Source organism: Mauremys reevesii, linkage group 8 (genome assembly GCF_016161935.1).
Source record: "Mauremys reevesii isolate NIE-2019 linkage group 8, ASM1616193v1, whole genome shotgun sequence".
Taxonomy (NCBI): Eukaryota; Metazoa; Chordata; order Testudines; family Geoemydidae; genus Mauremys; species Mauremys reevesii.
Window position 1 is genome coordinate 30,285,685 of NC_052630.1, and position 17,050 is coordinate 30,302,734.

General features: G+C 39.6%; 1 long non-coding RNA gene across 6 annotated transcripts in view; it reads right to left on the minus strand.

Annotated features, from left to right (window-relative positions):
• The window catches only part of LOC120369960, a 50,171-nt gene that overhangs the window by 17,561 nt on the left and 15,560 nt on the right, over window positions 1-17,050 (minus strand). For 5 of the 6 annotated variants that reach the window (XR_005583529.1, XR_005583527.1, XR_005583526.1 and 2 more), the window contains 2 exons: window positions 12,566-13,083; window positions 4,352-4,471 (listed from right to left, as the gene is read on the minus strand). This is a non-coding gene — a long non-coding RNA (uncharacterized LOC120369960). The remainder of the gene's footprint in view (window positions 1-4,351; window positions 4,472-12,565; window positions 13,084-17,050) is intronic. The other variant, XR_005583525.1, reaches the window with a different exon arrangement.

Below are 17,050 nucleotides of genomic sequence, written 5' to 3' on the forward strand. Positions count from 1 at the left end.
TCCCCTTAGTCCTCGAAACTTTCTATTCAGGCAAAGTTACAATAAAACGTTACCATACTACATGGTACATATCTTATTCAGGATCCAGTTAATATTCAAATAAAATGGCCAAAGATCCTGGCTTGTTGATGGGGAGTTGTCCTTTTCTGAGTATGCTAGAAAGGGTGACCAAGTTTCTAAACACCTATTCTCTTTTTGGCACTTCTCTTGTGTATGGATTTGGTGTCAAAGCTTTTCCATTACAAGGAAATGGGGAGGAGGGTCCCACACATTTCCTATAATGTGCAATCACAAAGTCTAACAATAAAAAAGGAAGGGGGAGGTAAGCAGCTGTGTGTGTGTGTGGGGGGGAAAGTTAGTGGGTTATAGGCTGTTGTAATAAGCCATAGATCCAGTGTCTCTAATCCATCCATGATTTTCAGTGTCTAGCGAAGTTATGAATTTCAGCTTCCAGGCTCAACTTTCAAAGATGTTGTGCAGGTTTCCTTTGAGGATGAGGACTGAGAGATCACATACAGAATGTAAAGTTTTCACCCACAGGTGATGTGGTTTCTTGTCTTTTATCATTTTTCTATGCGAGTTCATTTGAGAGAGTAGTGATTGTCTGGTTTCACCCACACAGTTGCTGTTGGGCATTTAGTGCACTGGACGAGGTACATCACATATTGTGATAGGCATGTGCAGGACTCATCTATCTTGAAAGGTGTGTTCCGGGGGGGGAGGTGATGATGATTGTAGGAGTGGAGTTATGTCTTCAGGATTTGCATCTGTTGTTCTGGCAGGGTCTAGTGCCACTTTGAAGGGTGTGTTCTGGTCTATGGGGAGTTTGCTTCTGATGATGAGCTTGACGAAGTTAGGTGGGAGGTTGAAGGCTAGAAAAGGGGTTCAGAAAAAAATTTCTTTCAGGATGGGGTCCCCATCAAATATGGGTTATAGTTATTTGTTTTCTTGATACCCTGCATGGGTTTCAGTGTGGGGTGGTAGGTGATAACTAAGGGGTGTGTGATCAGAGTAGAGGGGGTTTTAGTTCTGTACTCAAACAGCTTATGACCTGAATGTAACCATGGATGCTGATAATCTAACTGAACAAAGGGATACTAAATATAGTAAGAGTTCTAGTGAGTGAAAGCTTGTAGAATAATGTATGAATGTTATTTAGTAATGGCATTATTCACTTAATATATTATTTCATTAACAGCATTGAGCTAGAGCTAATAGGCAGATCATCCGGACAGAAGGCCTGTCTAACACACTTGCTATTGCGGCAATTGTGTTCTGCAATGTGTTTGGCCAGAAAACCAAAACCCTTTTTCTAAATGTCACAGAATCATCATCTAAATATGATTCAAAAGAGGAGATTTCTGGGTTTGATGCTTTTTAATACCAGAGGGTAAAGAGTAGGCTATATGGTTTGTGCTAGGAACATCAGTTGTTTAGTATGACTTTACTGGTTACAGTGCATCTGAGACCTCCTCCAAAATTTATTTTCTAAAACTAAAATTTCATTCCTGTTTTACGCATGAAGAATCTAATCAAACTGATCAAAACTTTGGCTCCATTCAAAGTGTATATTAGGTCAAGAATAAAAAAATCTATAGCTGAGATGTTTGCATTTGACATGCAAGATGAGTAATTAGTCTTTGTGACAACTCTTCCTTCTGGAAAAGGCAAAAGTATAGAGGGATTGGATTTGTCCCATGATCTGACACTCTGAGGGGTGAGGGGCTCTCTTGAATTAAAAAATGTTAGAAGAAACAGCCCATTATCACTGTAAGTTCTGTTTAACATGGTGTCTGTGCACTCACATCATCCCATTCTCCTGGAAATTCAAAATAATTTAAATATATCAATTGCTCAGGTCTAAAGCCCCACAGTGGGGATGTTTCATAAACCTTTAACAGGCTGATGTACTGAGACACACCCACAAAGCAAGTCAATGGCAGAGCCCTGCAGAGAACTCAGGATTTCTATGCCCACTTCTGGTCATGGCACCACACTCTGCTGAGACATTCCATTGTGGTCCCCACCTCTATGGGCCCCATCCTTTTACTTCCACATAAAGAAAATAGAGTTCTTACATTCATACACTCATGGCTTTTTGAATAGGTTGCAGTTTCCTTTGAAATATCACTTGCTAAAAGAAAAACAACCCAGAACTATATTCAGCACAAAGACACACACATTTGACACACTCTTCTTGTGTATATTGGGCCTGTGCAAGACCAGTTTCTTAATGAAAACAGCTGACAGCGAGAGAGGGGACAGAAGAAGAGGGAGCAAAACTAAGACACTAACATATTTTGTTCAGTGAGTTACTGGGCACTCGGTTTAGAATCACAACATAATGCAGTCCCATCTAGGCTAATAAAATTCACACTCTCAGCCAGAGGAAATAGTAATACATACAAGGAAAGATTCATACTCTTCTACACCTTCTACTGGGCAGACCTGGTTTCATCTTACAACATGTAATCATTTCCATTGCTATGGTCCCATTTCTACTCTCCACTCCCCAGGAACCAGCATCCACCCTTAGCATACAAACCTGCAAACATTTACTACACGAATAGTCCTCGTTAGTGGGAATATTCTCATTCCAGGGAATGTGGCTAGTTTTTTACAGGACTGGACCCTTAGTTCTGATGAATGAGTTTCAAGGATTGCAATGAGGGTTTTTAAGCTGCTATGAGTCCATCCTACTGAGGTGGTTTCCCCCCAACCCCTCCCTTCAGTTCAACTCTTGGATACAAACAGCTATGACCATAATGGGCCAGATTCTCAGAGATGCGGAGGAGTCTGCAAATCCTGTTGACTTTGATGAGGGATGTACAGCACCCAGTCAGCTAGACGATTTCTTCCCATTATTCTAATTACTCATAGCTTTCAAGATCTAGAGCACTTTTGAGAAAATATAGACTCTGAATCAATATGTTTTGCATAATTGTAAAAATAGGGACCAAAAAGAATGGATGTACCTAAACAGTGTTAGGAAAGTCCCTCCATGTCTGTGATGCGAATCTATAAGTGAAATCAGTTATTAGGGCAGGCGATATTAACATATTGTCCTCACACACTGTCAGATTCAGTTTTCCTATTCCTATTTCCTGTTCTACTGGCATGTTTTATAGATAGATAGTGAATGGGAATACTGTAAATATGTTATGTTGCAGTTTTCTTTTTGCTCAATATTGTTCAAATGAAAGATAGCTTTTTTCATTAGGCTTTAAGGTTTACATTGAGATGAAAATGCTCTTTTTTACTGTCTCATACATAAAACTGTACTGAATCAATGTATCATATGTAAACAGCACCACTGAAACCTAGAACACTAATGAATGTAAGTAAGACCCACAGGAGAAAGTGACTACTTATGCCAATATAATAGTATATTAATGATCTTAAAATGTGGAAAATTACAGTAATGCAATTAAAAATCAACATTTTCGTTCTTAGTTATGCAAAATCTTCACAATAAAGATTCCTTTATAAACCTGTACACCTATTTTCTACAAGAACTTACTTTTCTTCAAAGTAATTTTTCATCTGTTTACTAATAAACAAAAATAATAATTCTTTTACTATTAAAAAAAGTTAACATTCCTGTTCCTTGTCTTTCGTGTTATGTTTAGAAGACAATTTAGTTCAAGTTATCAGAGTATTCAAGTCAATCTCTGAGCTTCTGTCTGCAATCTTATATATGGATTTTTTTCTCCTGGATTTTGTCTGCGCACAGATGTCATTTTGTCTATGTGCAGAAATATAAACATCAGAGCAAAAACTTGCCCCCCTCTGATTTCAGGTGCAAGTTTGGAGGCTACTTTTCTAAGATTATCCCTTGAAATTAAATTGAAAACAAATTATGAAAAGCCCCCGAGAACGTGATTTTAGTACAGTGCAGTGATCACTGGGATTGCTGTGCTGGTTTTAGTTTTGAATTAAACTGCATATAAATCTCATCAGCTTGAGTCTCCCATTTATTGTCCCACCTGCAGCCTTTCTGTAATGAGACCGCAAAGGTAATCACCTTCAAGTCCTTTCCAAAGTTTCTGAAGCTATAAATTAATGTATTTTAAAACATGGAAGTACTTTTTTCTATGAAAGTAGGTAGTTCTGAAAAAAAAATATCTAGTCTCAGATATTGCTTGCAAGTAAGATGCTCAGACATTAGAAGTCCTATGGTGCATAATATTTCAGTTCATAAGAACTCAAAAAACAAACATAAGCACTAAAATGGGTTGGTGCAAGGACTAGCAAGAACAATTACTTAGCAAAATCTTGCGGCTACTCTTTCTACTTTCAAACTTAAATATGATGGTATTGAAATAACATCCCAAAATGCTGTTTAACATACCAGACAGATCCAGCAGAACGTAGCTCCAGTGCTTTGTTACACGGCAGCTCAGCAGTTAGCATGGAGAAAGCTATGCAACAATCAAGACCAGATGGATCATTCAGGTGGCAACAGATGATCCTGAAGAGAAAATGGGGTTGTAGAGAAGATGCCACGTTAATAATGGCAGCTTCAGTAAAGAAATTGTTCACAAAAAAAGACACTAAATGGTTATTATACAGAAATGCAAATAGGAATGTTTGCGTAGAACTGGCTGCCGGAGGACAATTCCATTTTGCAACAACCTATAAGGTTTAGAAGAACCAGAACCTTTTGGTCATTTTTATTAAACAGAAATGTGTTGAAATGTCTGGTTATAGAAACAAAAGGTCAGATTTTCTATTAGTCTCTCTCTCTCTGCAGTTAGAAGGGAGAGCCCTGGAATTCAGAAAATTTCTCATCGAAAACTGCATCAAAACTGAAACGTCTTGATGAAACAGCCCGTTTCACCAAAAATACATTTTGCTGAAAATGTTCTCACCAGCTTTACTTTGTACCATCATGTAGAGCCCTTATGACATAGGATAGTTCACTATACAGTATGAATTTATAACAAAACAAATACATTGGGCCAACTTAATTCCTGGTGGAACAGCACAGAAGTAAATGGAGTAGCACCAAGCATGAATTTAACCCTTTGTGTTTTGTCCTGTGATATATTACTCTTGGGAGAATGATAGACACTTTTGTCTGAAGTTCTGTTTGTAAAACTGCATTTTCAAAACAAGAAAAAATAACAGTATTTAGAAAAATAACCTTCAAGGGCCTGTTACTGGTTTTGTGCTTGTCTTATAAATCAGGGATAAGTCTGTCACATTAATATAAAACTGGTATAAATGAGGTCAGAATCAGGCCCTAAATAGAAGAAACATGATGTACCTGTTTTTGCAATATTTAGCAATAAAATTTACAACCCTGTTATCTGCTAGTGATGCAAAAACAAACTTTCGTACAGGTGGAGTGTGCGGACTGTTTATACATAAACAAATGGCCTACTCCTGCCTGAAGGCATTGTAATGTTACAGTGCACAAAGCTCAGAAGGGGGTGGAGGTAGGGGTGGAGGTTGGTTGGTTCTAGTGAAAGCAGTCAGCCCAGGAGAAACTTAATTTGTCTAAGCCATCTGTAGGCAATGGAAGGCCAAGTTCCAGTCAAAGCTAAAGTTCACATATCTAAACAGACTGTCTGTTGATTTGGCATAGACTACGGCTGATTGAACAATTAAAGCAGAAATCTGAGCCTGCCCAAACCAACCACAGGAGAGTTCGGTTTGGGCAGAGCTTTTTGTTATGATATCATAATATTTTGTCACCATTTCTTGACACAAAACAAAGGCAGCTTGTCACCTGGAACAGAAGGAGGTCAGGTCACTTCCCTATGCCAACATCTTGTGGTGCCCTGAATTATGTGGCTATGACTCTGCCCTGGAGTGTGGAGTGGAGAGGGCTGGCGACTTCCACATTATACGACTGGCCCAGAAAAGACCTTCACACTGGGACCTATTGCCAGAGCATGGAGTTCCGGACTGTGAAGAGCCCATTGCCTCTTGTTGTGGCCAACCCACAGAAGCTCCATGATTGGGTAGCCTATTCCTCGGGTGTCTCTAGACACTCGGGTTCTTAGAACTTTGTGGGCTTCAGAAAGATGCAAAGTTCTCCTAGCCATGGACCTAAGTAATTCATAAAATAATGACCCATTTAGAAGGTACTATGAGCAAAAAAATCACATACTACATTTGTAACTCCATAAGATTTCATATTAAGTATAATAAAACTGCATTTCAAAGGTAATTGGTACACTACACAAGTCTCTTTGAATGTCTGCACAGGTGGATGTGCATGTATTTGATTGACGTAGAAAGGCTGCAAGAATTGTTACCTGGCCCTTATCAAACAAGCTTTAATGAGGAGCATTATCAAGGTTGACAATCAATGCTACACAACCAGTGGATTTGACAATGAACTTAACAAAAAGGCTTACTGGTACTTTGGCTACTTTTGTTGGTAGTGTTCATGTTGTACAATAGAATGAACTCAGGTCAACTGGAACTCATTTATCAGTTCCCTGAAGGCTAGTCCAGGGGGCTTTGCAAATTCTGATCTGTTTTCACTGCTGAGCTAACTTGGGTGATGGGCATCTGGGTCTGAACTCCTGGGTAAGCCCAGCCTGTGTAGCTGTACTGCAAGGCCATACTTGAGTGTCCACTCAACTGCATCCATGCTGGCTCTGCGCTCCTGTGAGACATTAGGTCTTCTGGGGGCACATACCACCGTTCTTAGTCCTGCAGGAAGCTGAGCTGCTCTGTGGTTCTTTCCTAATGAACAGTGTGAGAACTGTGTGGCATTCTGGGCATAGAAGGGGAACTGTGGAAAGGCACTGGAGAACTATCAGCATGCAAGTGATTTAAACGTTAACATTGCAAAGTCACCAGGTTACCAGCCGAAGTGCAAATAACTCTTGGTCTTTAGCCTGCACTCCAGGGTGGGAGAGCTGGTTGGGTGTAAAGTTCTTAAATGAGAGGATTATTGTATGTGGGTTGGAGTCAGGTTGGAGCAACACCTGAGTACAAGTCAGAATTAATTCTGCAGTGAAGAAAAGCCCTTCGAAAGACATCAGACTCAGATTTTCCAATCCATTCAATTATAAACAGAAAAGCAGAAGACCTTGATCAAACAGAAGTTGGCACTCTTGCCCAGTCACAAGACAGCCAAGTGTTTTGCTAATTGTCCCAATACTATAAAGAGGGAGTGTTATGCAATCCAGAATGAAGACTGAAGAGGAGATGCAGAAGTGAGAATTTCAGTGGTACAGTTAGCGATTGTTTTGGTTAACCAGTGATATGCTGGCTCTCCAGTCATATGCAAGTGAAACAGAAACTTGCAGATTTCATAGTATTGTGCACAATCATGTCTTTCTTTTTTCAAGAAAAATACCCACCATTTCTAATTCTTCTGGTGGTAGAGGTAGTGTACTCTCCCGTTTTAAAACATGAGGCATTTTAGGAACAGTAAGATGACTCCACTAGAAGGAATAGGCAAGTGTCTTGGTCTGGGAAAGTCAGCTTCAAAGTCCAGTTCTGACTACGTACACCTACATTTCTAGGGCCAGATTCTCCATCCAGTTACATCAGTATAGTGGAGTTACACTGGCGTAACTGAGTCTGGACTGCTCTAGATCAGGCTGATAGTCTATATTAGAATTTGATGTGATATGTCTCAGACGAAGCCTATCAAATATATTGAAGGCCGGTGTGCCCTATTTATTATTCCCAACAACAAGCTTGTGTGATGTTTGGAAAGTCTTTGTGATGCCAGGTGAAGTGAACTCTGAAGAAATCTGTCTGTATCAATAAATAATTCTGATAATTTATTTTTCTTTAGAGGGAGATGAAAATAAATGTGTTTTCCTCACTTGCATTAATCAGAAAGGTAATAATATTTGTGTACAACTAGGTTTTCCTCTTTTCCCAACCTCAAACTATTTGGGGATGGACTTGTTGAATTTGTCAGGAAAAGCTGTGATTTGTTTCCAGCCAAATCTCTCTCTTCTACATAGCTAAAAATGTGTTTACTGACAGCTATAGCTATGTATTTAGAAAGTTTTCATAGGCTATTGATATGTGCAGCATAGAGATGAATATGGACCTATGGTGTTAAAATGTTAACTGCCTTTGTTAATACATTAAACAAAAGCAAAACAGCTAAAAGATACCATACTATTTATTTTTATTTTTTTTTAGCAAGAGAGGAATAAGTGTCAATTTATGAAACACACACAATACTATAAGTATGTATTTGTATCTATGCTTATCTATTGGAAGGAACCAGCACTGCTCAACTGTGTGTCATAGACCCCAGAGTATTTACAGCTTAAAGGAAAATCTTCTTTAGTTCAAGTAGCAGAGACCTGTGGTTCTGGAGTAAATAGTTCTCTGTCATCACTTACAACAGTGACAAGCATGAAGTCCTATAGGTAGAGATGGATTTAATACAATATGAAGATGATTTGGTATATCAAAAGAACATGTTCTTTATACAAATCAGTGTTGCTCATTTTAGATACAATGCTACAGTTTGGTTGAAAAATGTCATGCTTCTTGTGGGTGGAGTGATAAACATTCCTATGTGAAAGAAATGTTTTTAAAACTGCTGGAAAAATATGCCTTGGCTCCTCATAACTGTTTAAAGCCTAAACACAGCAGGTGAGGTTGTGCAACACGTGTATTTCCAAAGCCATTCTGACTATATGCATGACCAGGTGGGTTACTTCTCCCCTCTTTCTTCACCCTAATGAGTTATATTTGTGTATATTTGTTTCATAAATAGTTCTTTTTACTACCATCCTACTGTTCTTCAAAGTCTGCAAAACCGAGTGCAAGTTCCTTGTTTATATCTCTGCCTCTAGTGTCTTCAAGACTCTATCAGTATATCTTGATTGTCTTGTTAACAAGAGATTTTTTTCAATCCACTGAAGGCTTAAAGAATTACTGCAGTATTACATTGTGACTAGCAAAAATAATCAACAGGCAAAAGATATGCATAAAACCTTAGCTAGAAGCAATAGCCCAAGGCCTTATGAAGCTTGCACATCATGGCTACTGTACATCTGTCTCTAAGCCATGTGAAGAGAGACGTGCATATCCCCAAAGTTATTAAGAGCTACTATATTACCATTTGAAAACTGCTGACAAACGTTAGTCTTGTTTGTTGTTGCCTGATTCTGAGAAGCTTAAACATGTTTTTATTAAAGGTAGTTGGGAGTTTTTCAACAAAACAAAATTGTAGTTGGAAAAACATTGTAACTTTTTTGCATACAAACCTATCAGTATCTATGAAAATTCAATCAGGAATGTTTCTCAGGCCCAGGATAGAATTTCTGCTATAAATTGGTGTGAGAGTGTGTGTGTGAGAGAAAACTCATAATAGCAAGTAGCCTGAATCAGGCAGAGCAGGGACTTGAACCTGGGACTCTTACACCCCAGATGAGTGCTTCACTATTCTGCAGTCTCTCTTTTTTCTTTAATTTTTTTTCTGATTTCATGATTTAGAGCACTCAGAGAGAGTAACCAAACGCTGCATTAAGTCCTACACATTATGTTGCCTATGATATAGAATGTGTATATTTTCTTCAGAGCCCCCAAACCCAGAGACCCGTAAAAAAACTTGTATACCTTGTCATCTCAGACTTCATAAGACCATGTGCTAGGTTGTGCAGTTTTACGTGAACAGCAAATGGTGCTTGCGTGCATGTATTATGAAACATATTGTTAAAAGGACATGTTGCTCAAATAGCTTGGAGGCGAAAGATAGAATTCCATTAAGGTGAGAGTGAGACACAGAGAGAGCATCATTCCTGACACGTTTGCTTCTCTAAGACAGTCCTGGACACTACACTATAGAAAGTGCCCATGACTGCTCTACAACTCGTCATTATTTCTCAGGTAACATATTGTGCCTATTAAAAACCAGGAGCTCCAGTCTTGCAAGCCTTGCACACACTTGGGAATCCATGGTGTGGAAAGCTGTGAAAGACTAGACCTTAACTGACCTTGTTTTGACACACATGGAATCACTCGCAAAGAGAGTACTGAAGCATATTTTAGTTCTGATGTGATAAGGAATAAATAGTACCAGTAATTATTCCAGGAGCAATATTTCTCATACTTCCAGGTACAAGCCAACTGCTTTTTCTTTACATGCTATAAGTTGGTAGTTAAACTGGTAAAACCTCTTTGAGAATCTGTTTGTAGAACCTGAACAATATGTACATATCGCTGAGTGAAATCCTTTGAAAGTTAATCACTTCATTCATGTCCCTTGTTTATTAATATATTTGTTAAAAATCCTTCAAAACTAGTAAATAGTAGCCATTGTATATAACCACTATAAACACCACAAACACTATTTGCTTTAAATTAAGATTGCTACTTAACATTAAAGATGGACTGTATAGCCAGTAATGTTACGTGTTTTAGGGTTTAACAATAGAGATGTATAGTGAAAGGAAACTCTATAAATACACAAATATACACACAGTTTAAACTTATCTCTGCCCCCCCACCTTCACTACCCAACTTATATAGACAAGGAACTCTCATACTCCCACCCACCCTCCATCACACACATTGCCAACACGGCCCACAGACACTACTCACAGGTCATCCTCAATATCACCCACCTGCTATGGGTCAGAAACCAAGATTTCACTCTCCATGAACACATAAAAGACTCAGCCCCTACATCCCTACTATAGACAAGAGATGGCAACATATCACACCTTAAGTCTCCACGTACAGTTCAGAAGCAGCATCTTTCTGCATTCACCATTCCACTGTGAAGCCGAAAGTCCAATCTACAACCCAATACATACTAGAAATCACCCTATAGTGTCCATAGATACTTGGCATGATGGGGAGAGTCCTTACTTTCCAGATATTATCTAACTAATCATCTCTGCCCACTCCACTCTATGCACTTATAGATTGCAGACCTCAGAAAGCCTCATTCAGAAAACCAAGCTACATCTGTGGAATGTGTTACTTGTTCATTGACTATAAATGAATTTGGGAAGCTCTGAGGATTAGTTGTTATAATGGATAGTGGGGTGGGATGGCAGATAGAGTTACAGTTAAGTGTGGGTTTTTCTTTGTTATGCATTGACGTACAGTATGAGTAGTTATGATTTTGCCCCTCCCCCCACACACTTTACAGTATCCTCTTTAAAATAAGATGAGAGGTTTTTTGTAAGCCTAAAAATGTAAATAGATTAAGAAAATGCAGTTGCCATGAACAGTACACCAGCAGTGGACTTTCCATCTCAAGCAGTCAGAGGTAATTTAACTATCTCCTTCATAAGAACATAAGAATGGCCATATTGGGTCAGACCAACGGTCTATCAAGCTCAGTATCCTGTCCAGTAGCCAATGGCAGGTGCCCCAAAGGGAATGAACAGACAGGTAATCATCAAGTGATCAATGCCCTGTCACCCAACCCCAGCTTCTGGCAAACAGAGGCTAGGGACACATTCATGCCCATCCTGGCTAATAGCCATTGATGGACCTATCTTCCATGTATCTATCTAGCTCCCTTTTGAACCCTGTTATAGTATTGGCCTTCACAACACCCTCTGGCAAGGAGTTCCAGAGGTTGACAGTGCATTGCATGAAAAAATACTTTCTTGTGTTTGTTTTAAACCTGCTGCCTATTAATTTAATTTGATGGCCCCTTCTTCTTGTATTATGAGAAGGAGTAAATAATACTTCCTTATTTTCTCTATACCACTCATGATTTTATAGACCTCTATCATATCCCCCTTTAGTCACCTCTTTTCCAAGCTGAAAAGTCCCAGTCTTATTAACCTCTTCTCATATGGAAGCCATTCTATACCCCTAATTATTTTTGTTGCCCTTTTCTGAACCTTTTCTGATTCCAATATATCTTTTTTTGGGATGGGGCGTGCAGTTTTCCAGGTGTGGGTGTACCATGGATTTATATAGAGGTAATATGATATTTTCTGTCTTACAATCTATCCATTTCTTGATGATTCCCAACATTCTGTTCACTTTTTTGACTGCCACTGCACATTGAGTGGATGATTTCAGAGAACTATCCACAATGACTCCAAGATCTCTTTCTTGAGTGGTAACAGCTAATTTAGACCCCATCCTTGTATATGTATAGTTAGGATTATGTTTTCCAATGTGCATAACTTTGCATTTATCAACATTAAATTTCATCTGCCATTTTGTTGCCCAGTCACCCAGTTTTGTGAGATCCTTTTGTAGCTCTTCGCAGTGTGCCTGGGACTTAACTTAACTTCCTTTGCATGCCACCAGGCCAGCTCATCACATGTACCATAGCTCTAACAAAGTTTGTGCCTAATCCTTCCTTGAGTGATCGGCCACATATTTAATACTTGCTTTAATTTTATCCTCTGTAATTTTACATCAAGATTGGGGTAAGAGATGGCTGCATTTATTTGTATTCACAAATTCCTTTCAGGAGCAAATCTCTCCTGATAAAAGCAATAACTCGTTTTAAGCTACAGTTTTCTAGAATCCTGCTAAATTTCTGGCTCATGAATTACTCTGTAGTATGTCATGTCTGGGCATATCAATCAAGACATGATGAGACGAGCAATGTCATAGTTACAACAAAATCCAGTATGGATGGACCAACCTGACTGATGATCAATTGAAATGCTATGACTCTCAGTTGGAGATAAAGAGATACAGACATAAGAAAAACATAAGCTATCACTCTATCCTTAAATATGGCAGTGTTAACAGGGTTTCTTCTTTCTTTTCTGTTGCATTTTGAGTTCCCATTGTATTTCCAGGGACAAAATGTTATTGCACTATAAACCATTTGAGCCATCTAGCCCCCCTGTAATGATGAGACAGAAACCAATAGTCTCTCTTTCAAATGCAGTAGACCCGCTGCCATCTTCTTTTGTTTTGGTTTACTGTAGATCAGCATCTTCCATTAGGGCAGCATATTTTATTTCAATATAGCGGTAAGGTGAAAATAGTTCGATTCACTTAATGAAGCAGTTTGCATTTGGAGTGCTGGTACAGAATATATTGCTTTAAAGCATTTTTGTGCTTCTCTTTAAACAGGTGTTCTGTATAATTCAGGGCAGAAAAGGCTGTCATTGGTGCATTCACTTCAGACATCTATGACTTCAGCTGTCTCCACTGTAAGCACAAAGGAATATATATTACATAGACTGAAAGTGTATCATATTTTGGTGTGTTTACATATAGAGCATGGCTTTTAAGGCCTCCTAAGAGTCATAGCATTTAAGGCCAGAAGGAGCCACTAGATGATCTAGTCAGACCTCCTATATATCACAGGCCACCAAAGCAGCCAGCACTTGCATAATAAATTCAACAACAGAAATGAGACCCAAGTAAATGAGACCCATAGAAGACTGAACTATTGTGTGCCAGAGGCAGAGAATAGGAAGGACTGAGGTGCACTGGTGCTTGAGGCCTCCACAGTGTCAGGGAAATAATTAAGTGAGATATACCCAGATAATCCCAGCAAGACATTTGGATGCCTTAATACCAGTAGGAATTAGTGGGAATTGTGCATTCAAATGGAACCCAAAACATATTGTAAATCTCTGCCTTGAGCCTCTAATTAGAAAGTCAGTGTGGACCTTGCCACACAGATGGAGCCCTATTGAAGTCAATGGGTCTGTCCACTGTGAATGATGCAAGACAGATCCAGACAGTTGATGCAATGCAGATGCTGGCTACACCTGTGAAATATTTCATCTATAAAGAAAGAATCCAAAACAGAGTGTGTTTGATATTTCAAACACATGGTGGGCACGATGCACCTTGCAAATACCTCAACATCCCTGTGCTCCATATATAAATGTCACAAAGTGGGAGGGAAGACACCTAATAGTGACACCCTGGGCACCACAGTTACATCTCTACAAATCAATGGGGCTGAGGCCTGGTCTACGCTAATCAAGGCATAGCATTATAATGGTCAGTTAGAGGCATGATATTTTAAAAACTGCTACATTTATACTGGTATAAGCCCTAATGTGGATGCAGCTACAATGGTACTGAAGGTGTCTTACATTGATATCATTTATTTCATGTTCCTACCAGATAAGCTATCCTAATATAAGCATTTTTATACTGATATAAATGTCTCAGAATTTGGTAGGGGGGTGTTTCTTAAACAGTTATTGCTTTTATCAGGAGAGATTTGCTCCTGAAAGGAACTTATGAATAACAACTATACTGCTGTAAAATGGCAAAACGTTGTAGTGTAGACAAGCCCTTCGTCAGGATGGATTTGGCCGTTAGACAGTTTCACATCATTTGCTATCCCAGTGTCATGCTGTGGAATCATATTTGCTACACTAACGTTAGACATTTCCCACACAATGTGCCAATTATCCTATATTGTAATGAAAATCTTTTAATATAGTGCCATGCCGAATGCTTGAGGCAATGCTTGACCTAACTCCCAAATTGTTTTTGAGTAACTAAGAGCCACATCCTGCAACTCGTACTTATGAAAGACTCCTATTGACGGCAGCCAAAGTTTTTCCCTGAGAAAGGACTTGTGCGTTCTCCTCCTATATGGAACCTGGAGAGGAACATTAGGATCCTGAGGGCAGAATTGAGTTAGGGTGAGGATTTGGCCCTAATTTAGAAGTGAAATACCAATCCCAAATTAAATACATTTAATGTTTTGGTTACCTGCAGTTCCAGAGCTGAATTTTTTTTGCACTCCATAGAGTGTCCATCGGCAGTAGGCCTGTCCCCACCAACCCATTTACCCAAGAGTATGTATTTTCTTTAATCAAGTCTACTTTAAATAAACCCTGTCCTTAGGAACAATGAATCTCTCTTTGTGCCATCTATTCTCTGGATAAACATCTGCCACCTCCGTAGCCTAAGGGTATTTTTCTATTAAGATGTTTGTTAACTTTTCTGAGGTTGTCACATTTCAGGAAGTGAAACTGATTTGACAATCAACATGAAGTTATAATGATCATTTTACAGGATATTCTGAACCACCAAAACTCCATGCCCCCAAAATACCATTCGACTACTCAGGCTGTACAGGCCCAGCCTCATTTAAACACAAAAGCAAATGTAACGTTTTATTGATTCTGAAGCTTTGCACAAAGAGTTTGGCTCACCAAGCATTAAACTTTAAAAGTAGTGCCCCACAGCCTATTCTTCTACTTAGACTTGTGCCAAGGCACAACAGGATTTCAGTGGATAGTCACCTGTAGTAAACATTCAAGAGACCTTTGCTTTGGTTTTCAGAAGTAATGTAAAAGAGTACTGGAAGTTCCTTAGCTACAAACTCCAATTCTCGCCCTAAACTGTTAAATGCTCTTGCTGGTGACTGACACATACTGCATCACAGTGGCTAATTTCAGCCATGGTGAAATTATCACTATGTGTCTTTTCCAAGTTGAAGTTAGCCAACTGAAATCCTTTAGGGTAAGAGGTGCTTTACAAATGCACAATACAGTTGTCTATATCTAGTCCGTCTGCAGACATGTTTCTGAGATAATTTTTCAGTCTGGTCTACCCACCATTTTAAAGGAAAGTGATAAACAGCAAAGGTCAATAAACATCAACTCCTCAGTTGCTCTGCCACCATAGAGCTGCTTAGACATGTTTGGACAGGATAAGTTATGTTGTCAGAGAGATACTGTAGGTGGCTTTAAACCTGTAGCTATTTCTGGGACAAAACTAAACAGATTTTTTGTTGAATGGGAGGCAGCAGTAGTTTTCCAGGAAGTCTGACAACAATGTGACTGTGCTACAGAATCACAAAATACCAAGTTGGATGTCCTTTAGCCTTTGTCATTCTCATGGGGAAAATTTCAATTAGTTTAGAATCAAAACAGCAGTCCTTCTCAAGCAGCAATTCTGCTCCGCTCTTTCTAAACAGCTACAAGCCTGGACATTAATTGCAGCTCCCTTTCTAGACAGTAAAACACATCTACTCATGGGGATTCCAGTGTAGCCCAAGAGTATATATGTACAACTATGAAATCTAGCAATACATAATTCATTGTGCATGGCATGTATGTACCAGTAGGAGGAGGCAAAAGGGACCTCAGGCAGATGAACTTTTTCCATTGTGTGTTGCAAATTGTGCCATGTCTCTTTGTTCATGATATTAGTCCCTGATAACTAATGTTGGGAATCTGTTACCAATGCTGTGAGTCATACAAGGCTGGTTCTTATATTATTGGATCCAGGTTCCCTGTTCCTTTTGGGGGACCTGTTTATATTCAAGATATTTATATAAAAGGAATGAAAATTCTGAGCCCTGGAAGAGAACTACATAGAGCAAAACAGACAGCAGCATCTGCAGGTGAGGGCCAATTTTCAAAAGTGCTTAGATCTTCACATCCTTTTAGCCACCTAAATAAGGGCCAGGTTTGTAAAAGTGCTCCACCTCTAGCAACCTCCACTGGGGACAACTAGGGCTAGATCAAGGATCGGCAACCTTTGGCACGTGACCCATCAGGGAAATCTGCTGGTGGGCTGAGATGATTTGTTTACCTGCAGCGTGCACAGGTTTGGCCGATCACAGCTCCCACTGGCCGCAGTTTGCTGTTCCAGGCCAATGGGGGCTACAGGAAGCGGTACGGGCTGAGGGATGTGGTGACTGCCGCTTCCCGCAGCCCCCATTGGCCGTGTGCCAAAGGTTGCCAATCCCTGACCTAGACTGTCACAAGAGTTAAGCCCCCGACGGGCTGAGCCCTTGTGAAAATCTAGCCCTGAGTACCTGAGGGGAGACACATCATTCTCACAAATTAAAAGAGACATATATAAGGCTCCAATCCTGTAAACTCTTAAGAATGTGCATAACTTTACCAACACGAGTAGCCCCAGTGACTACAGTGGGACTCCTGATGTAGGCAAACCACTGCCTGTTCTCAGTGTTTTTAAGACTGGAGTCCCTGAAGAGATTTCAGATACTACGAGGCTAACAGTCTGGATCTAGACTGTTCTCAGTGGTAGAAGATGACAGAACAAGGAGTAATGGTCTCTAGTTGCAGAGGGGGAGGTTTAGGTTGGACATTAGGAAAAACTTTTTCACTAGTAGGGTGGTGAAGAACTGGAATGGGTTACCTAGGGAGGTGGTGGAATCTCCTTCCTT